The sequence below is a fragment of the Ochotona princeps genome, chromosome 18, assembly GCF_030435755.1.
Source record: "Ochotona princeps isolate mOchPri1 chromosome 18, mOchPri1.hap1, whole genome shotgun sequence".
Lineage (NCBI taxonomy): Eukaryota > Metazoa > Chordata > Mammalia > Lagomorpha > Ochotonidae > Ochotona > Ochotona princeps.
The window spans coordinates 41777453-41784991 of record NC_080849.1 but is presented as its reverse complement, the minus strand read 5'-3'; positions in this window follow the sequence as shown (position 1 = coordinate 41784991).

The following is a 7539-nucleotide window of genomic DNA, read 5'->3' as shown; positions in this document are numbered from 1 at the left end:
CTTATCCATGTTGGGTAACAGAAATAGGTGACTGGTTCGTGACTTTGGCCGGGCCCAGTCCCAGCTGTTGCAGGCATTTGGGGGAATGAACCCAGCAGATGGCAACACTTTTTTCTGTGTCTCTCAAAAAGAAAAAAAAAATGTTAAAATATATATTTTTCTTAAATGGAGCTATCAAGTTTCTCTAATGTTTGGCTGCCCTTTGCAATTTAATCTCCTGGGAGTTTGAGCCCTTACAGCAGGAGATGTCTCACATTCAGGTTAGAAGTAAACAGCTGCTTCAGTCCTTTTCCAGTGAGGTTTCTCCCTTTCTCTGGGGCCAGACTGAACCCTCATGTACCTACTGCTAAGCTTCAACAACCACCGCTCATGGTCAGGGTTGTTTCATCATTACCCTGCCCTTTGGATGTTTATAACTATTTCAGTGTGCATCAGTAAGACTGAGATCTACAGAGAGAAGGAGAGAAGGAGATACAGAAAGCAAGATCTTCTGTCTGCTGGTTCACTCCCCAAGTGGCTGCAATGGCCAGAGCTGAGCCAATATAAAGTCAGGAGCTTCTTCCAGGTATCCAATGTGGGTGCAGTGTCCCAAGACTTTGGGCCATCTTTACTGTTTTCTCAGGCCACAAGCAGGAAGCTGGATGGAAAGTGGAGCAGCCGGGACAAGAACTGGTGTCCATATGGGATCCAAGTGCATACAAAGCAAGGATTTAGCCACTGGGCAATCGTGCTGGCCCCCCCAAAATAATTTAAACTCCATGTGTAGACTTGACAGGATTGTGTACAGCATTGCTGCTGGTACCCTGTGCTCGTTGCAAACGAGGCTGTCTTACAGCTCTAGCCACAGCCCACTGTAGAAGGACCTGATTGACACTGTGCAAAACAGCTCTGTTGCTCTGGGCTCAACCTGCGTTTCTGACCTACAGAATCGAGCAATGAAACCAGTGTTCTAGCCAGCAAGTCTCACAGGAGTTCATTTCACAATAGGTAATGCAAGCAATTCATTGTAGGAGCTCTCCAAATTTTACCCCAGTATGTGTCTTTTTTTTTTTTTAGGCTTTCATTATGATGTCTTTGGTTATCAAAATTTTTAAACGTCTAGTAGAATTTTTCAATATTTCATTTTTTTAAAAGATCTTTTTTTTTTTATTTGAAAGGCAGAATTATATAGAGAAAGAGGGATAGGCAGAGAGAGAGGTCTTCTGTGTGCTAGTTCACCTTCCAGCTTGTTGCATGGGCCGGGGTTAGACTGTGCCAAAGCCGAGAGCTTGAACCTCCATCCTAGTATTTGGTATTCAGTGTTTTTGTATGTCTCATTTGAGAAAGCTGTGCCTGCTTTAAGGTAATATATTTCCTACTCAGTTTTAAAGCTTTGTCTTTCACATTTGTCACATTTAAATCTCTTACTCTATCTTGAATTGATAAATTCCTTCACCCACCTTGACCAGAGCAAGGAAGAGGTCTATTTTTACTTTTTCTCATGTAGATATTTTTTTTCTCTGTGGATCGTTGGTTCAGCACCAGGGGTTGAATGGTCTTAGCAGTTTCCCACTAGTGCTGGGTCTGTGGGTGGCCCCTTGCTTCTGCCCGTCAGGCCTCTCACCACTACTGTCTTGTTTTAATTACTACAGTTCTATAAGCAGTCTTTATTCATTCCTTCATTTTATTTGAAAGGCAGAGAGAGACAAAAAAGATCTTCCTTCTGTTGGCTCACTCCCCAAATGCCCGCAACAGCTGGGGCTGAGCCAGGCCAAGGCTAGCAGCCAAGAATTCTATCTGTGTTTCCCACGTGGGTGGTAGGGACTTAAGCACTAGAGCCATCACCTACTGCTTCCCATGGTATATTTAGCAGAAAGCTGGAACTGAAGTGGAGTCAGGACTTGAGACCAGACACCCCAAGATGGTATGTAAGCATTCCGGGAAGCTCCTTAAAAGTTGTGCCAGATGCCCAGCCTGGTAATAAGTCTTGATATCATGTACAGCAGATTATCTTTCCTTTCGTTTTTATGAATGTCTTGGTGATATTCTTGGCTGTTTGGTCCTCCTTTTAGAATTGTCTTAAATTTCATGATAAATCCTTTTTGAGGTTTTCACTGGGTTCACATTGAATCTGCCAGTCACAAAAGGGAGCAGTTACATCTTTGTCTATAAACATCTTATCTCTTATTAACTTTTTCTTTAATGCTTTCTTTTAAAAGTTTTATGATTTTTTTACGTGTTAAGTGTTGTGTTGCTTTTGTTGGACTTTGATGCATTTTATATTTTTTGTCACCTATGTTAGTGGTTCCTTTATTTGAACATTCTAACTGATAGCAGCTGGAGAATAAAAAAGCAGTTGGCTTTGTCTGTTGAACTACTATTTGGGAATTTTTCCCATCTTATTTTAACTCTAATAATGTATAAACTTTGTCAAGTCCTCTGTGTGAACAGTTATGTCATTTCTGAGTGACAGCTGTCCTTTTGCCTTTCCAATCCTATTAATATTTCCCAAAATTGAATGTGTCAATTAAGTCCTTCAAAACAACATTGCTGTTTGTATTTATTTGGAAGACCGGGAGAGACAGATCTATGTTCTGATTCACTCCCCAAGTGCCCACAGTGGGGGTGGGACCCAGCTGAAAGAGTAGAACTTGGGACTTACGCCAGGCTTGCTCTGTGAACAGAAGCAAACCAACTACTTGAACCATGACCTGTTGCCTCCAACTAGCAAGTACACATGAGCAGGAATCTGGGAGAGTCCCTGGAACCAGGACTCACACCCAGCACACCAGACAGGGAGGCAGGTACCCCACATGACATCATAGTCTCAATGCCAATCACCTGTTCCATCTCACATGCTTTAAAGGGTTTGTTTTTTTAATATTTTCTGATTGACTATCATTAAAAGTAAATACATTATAAATATATCCTGTCTTTGTGTATGTGTGTATACATGCTTTAAGTATATTAAGGAAATTTTCTCCTAGTTGTTTTATAATGATGAATTCTATTAAAGTTTTTTTTCTGCATTTACTAAGAAAAGAATATATATTCTTTCAAACTGTTGTATTTTTTTTAGATCTACAGCTAACTTAATATTCTTCAAATGAGTCTGTATTGCGATACACTTTTTGTTTAGTACAGGAAGCAGTTTACTAATACCTTGTTAAGGCTTTTTGCATCTGTATTCATGATTAATCTGTACTTTTCCCTTCTTCAGTTGTCCTGGTCAAATTTTGTTATTAGGCTTGGGGTAGTGTCTTAATATGATTTTTTTATAAGTCCTTTTTCTATAACTTGAAAATATCGTAAAACTTTGAATCATTTATTCCTTGAATATTTAGTAAAACTGAATAGCAAGACAATTAGTCTGGTATTTTCTTTGAATTATCCATTTCTTTAAAAAATTTCAATTTATTGTTGAAAATTTTTAAAGATTTATTTTTTTTATTTGAAAATCAGGTTTTACAGAGAGAGAGAAAGGAGGCAGAGAGAGAGAGTTCTTCCATCTGCTGGTTTACTTGCCAGATGGCTGCAATGGACAAAACTAAGCTGATTTGAACCTGGGAGCCAGGAGCTTTTCCAGGTGTCCCATTTGAGTGAAGAAGCCCCAGGACTTTATCCATCCTCTACTGCTTTTCCAGGCTGTAAGCAGGAAGCTGGATCATAAGTGGAGCAACCAGGACATGAACCGGCACCCATATGGGAGACCAGACCCACAGGGAGAGGATCAGTTAGCTATGCCACTGGGTCGGCCCCTCAATTTCTTTTATGAATTCAAAATTTAATTTTTATTTTTAATAGACATATAATTATGTATATTTATAGGATACAGTGTGATAATATTTATATAATATGAAAGGGCACACTCAGTGTAATTAGCATTTCCATCTTATCGTTTCTCTGTATTTAGAATCTTCAGGCTTCTCTCTTCCAGTTCTTCACAAAATATGCATTATAGGTTGTAAACAGTGGTGAGCTAATTGTGCTCAGAATGTTCAACCTTATTCTTTCTATCATGTTTGGATCCCCATTCACCAACCTTCCTCCAGTCCCCAGCCCAACTATCCTTCTGCTTTCTTTTTTGAGACATGCTTTTGTAGCTTTCACATCTGAGTAAGAACAGGCAGCATATATCTATATCTGTATCTATATCTATCTATATTTTTTGCCTCAAGCTTATTCCACTTAATATACTTGTGTAGGAATTCAGTTTCTTTAACAATTTTTCTTCTGATTCAATTTTTTTAATGTTACCTAGAACCATAATGATTTTCTCTTCTTGAGCCAGTCTGGGTCATATTCATTTCTCTAGAAAATTGCATATTTTCCTTGTGATTTTAAAGTGTGTTGACATAAAGTTGCACATGGTATTCTTAAATAATGATAATAATGTCTCTCTCTCTATTCCCAAGATTATTTATGAATGCCTTATCCTGTTTTCTTATTCAGTCTGGCTAGTGATTTGGCAACTTTGTTAGTCTTCAAGTAAGCAGTTTTCCTCTTTGTTGAACCTCTTTCTTTTGATTTGTATTTACTTACTTGATAGGCAGAGAGTCACACAGACAACCAGAACTCTCGCCTTCTGGTTTGCTCCCCAAACGCCTGTTCCCCACCCCCCATGTGGCAAGGCTGGACAGGGCCGAAGTATGAGCAGGAACTTGGTCCAGGGTGGTCAGGTGGATGGAGGGGATCCAACTATCTGAGCCTTTACCTGCTTCCTCTGAAGCGGGGCCAGGACTCAAACCCTGGCTCTCTGTTTCTTTTAGTTCTTATCCTGTACTACTGTTTTTAATTTGTTAAGCCATATACTTAGCTCACAAACTTTCAGTTTACTATAACATTTCTCTAATCTCTTTAAAATATTTAAATATTTACCAATTACTAACATTTTAAAATGTTGCCATTTATTAGTTTGAAGTAATCTTTGTTGTCACTTTACAGACATTAAATACTTCATCATATATATATATAAAATAAATTTATCTTGTTTATTTGAAAGAGAGAGAACACAACATCTCTCATCTTCTGGCTCATGCTCAGATTCCTGCAGGGCTGGGCTGAAGCTAGGAAAAACAACACAACTTTGCTCTGCTGTCTGGCTGGCAGGGGCCAGGGTACTTGCATCCCCTGTGCAGGACCAGGCAGCTCATCAGAAGCAGACTCGGGGCTTAGTCCCACACTCTGATATGCAACACACCCACACTGAGTTGTGTGTTAGCCACTGCATCAAATGCCTGCCCCTACATAATCATATTTTAAAATCTTACTTCAGAATGGGTGTTATGGTGCAGCCTGTTAAGCCGTCTTCGGGATGTCCTCACTCACATAGGAGTGCCTGGGATCAAGTTCTGTATCTTTCTGTTTCTTGCTGAGAAGTCTGGGAGGCAGCAAATGATGGCTTAAGGATTCTAGTCCCTGGCAGCCAGGAGGGAGACCTGGATGAGTTTCCAGGCTTCAAGCTGGCCCAGCCCTCACTGTTAATTAGCGTTTGTGAAATGAACCAGTGGATGGAAGATCTCTCTCCCTCCCCCACTTCTCCAGTATGACATTCTACCTTTCAAATAAATAAAAACGAATAAATATTTTTTTAAAAACAAAATCATGAGGATTTTTACTTTTTTTTGGAAACTTGTTTAACAGCTTGCACTATGGCTGACTGGAAAGACTGATTCTAAGTTCAGCTTATTTCTGCATTTGAATTCAATGGCTATCAAGGTTGAAAAATATACAAAAATAAACAGACACAAAACGAGTTATATCATTGATGACAACCCCTATTTAAATTCTAGCTACTAATTATGCAAAAGTTTTGGTAAGATTTGGTTAGAAAGCTTTCACATTCTCTGATCTAAATCTGTTCTAATCTTTTTCTAGTATTTTGATAAATTATCTTAAAACCACAGGCATTCTTTATTTGAAAGAGTTAAAAATGTCTTTCTTTCAAGTCTAAGCAGGCAGATACATAGTTTTAATAGGTAAGGCATATCTTTAGGCATAAAAGTTACATTAAATGGGAAGATTTCTAAGCCTAATTCAGCAGAAATGATCTAATCTCCAGTTATTTATCTGTGACATAAAACATTTACTAAATTTCAATTCAGTTGATATTCCTAATGTCTCCTGGAAATTTCATAATGTTTAATCTCAGCTATAATTTTGAATGTCAGCAATCTAAATAGTGGATCTTTTAAACACATTCACCTTTATTGATATAATTATGTATTTTAAATATATGGATAGGTGGTGAAAATGAGAAAACGAATATCCACCATTCCTCCAAGTTTTAATCAGGTGGCTTACGCATTCCCCTATATCTGGAGATAACTGAGAATGTTACTGCAATTGCAACACAAAGTGCACCTAGTAGGCCCTCAGTAGACACTGATCGGGTGAATGAGTGAATGACCTGATCGTGTGGCTTTCTGCATAGGCTGCGCTGAAAGAAAGGACAACTTCTGATCTTCGTATTTTAAGTAGTTAATGAAATGCTTGCACACAGTAGGTGCTAAATGCTGTTGGCAAGAAGGGAAGAAAGAAAACAAGAGGAAGGGAAAGGTTCATAAGAGAGAGAAGAATTATGTGTGTTCTTATCTAGTGTCTAAGTTAAAAGGAATGTTTAGAGAGTTTGACCAGTTCAACTTTGACCTTATTAAAGACCTCTCAGAGCTTATTTTTAATGAGAGTCATAAAAAAAAAATTCCAGGGATTGCAATTGCTCTTTGTATGTAAAAATGTTTTCCCAAGGGATGAAGGGAATAGTGAATTCTATCTTCATGGATTCTCAAGGTTGCTCCTAATTGCCCAAGGATTGGAAAATACTCTTGTCTTCGGTACTGTTCTTTAACAGTCTTCTTTAATTGTACATTTTTACTTCTATCTTCAAGTGCTTTTTCAAAAGATAAAAAGTCAGCAGGTTTCTGTGACTGGGTCCTGTTCCTTCTATGGCCTTGGTGGTGGGACAAGACATAGGAATACTGTAATGTATTAAAGAGTGGATGTGAATAAAGCATTGCTATGAAATGACTCTAATACTCAGCGCGGCATGCGCACGTGCGGGATGCAAACCCCATGCTGACACCCCGCCTCCCGCCTGCTTTTCTAATCACTGGCTGAGACAAAGTTACATAGTTACCTGCAGTGAGATGCCAGCAATACTTTTAGAAACCATCCCACCGTGAGGTCTTGCTGTGAAAGTATTTAAATAATTAAAAACATGCCTCTATCAAAGGGGTCTCCTTCTGACAGTGGAATCTGTCATTTCTGTAGCTTTTCTTCTCAAAACATTTAGATGAAAAAGATGGCTGTGTTTCAGGTGGCACCAACGTTTTTTTTTTTTAAATGGGGATGACTTTTGTTGCATTTTTCTGTGATGAGGAATCTTGGGAGATATCCATGGAGATGCCCAGTGCTGTTGAGGCTGTGGCAAATGCTTTTCTAAGAATGTAACTGTGTGACTGAAGTTGTTTATGTTATTGTGTTTGGTTCTGAGAGAGTTGTTTGTGTTTACACAGGAAGTCACCAGGCAGGAAGACACTGGTGGGTGTCAGGCTCTGATCT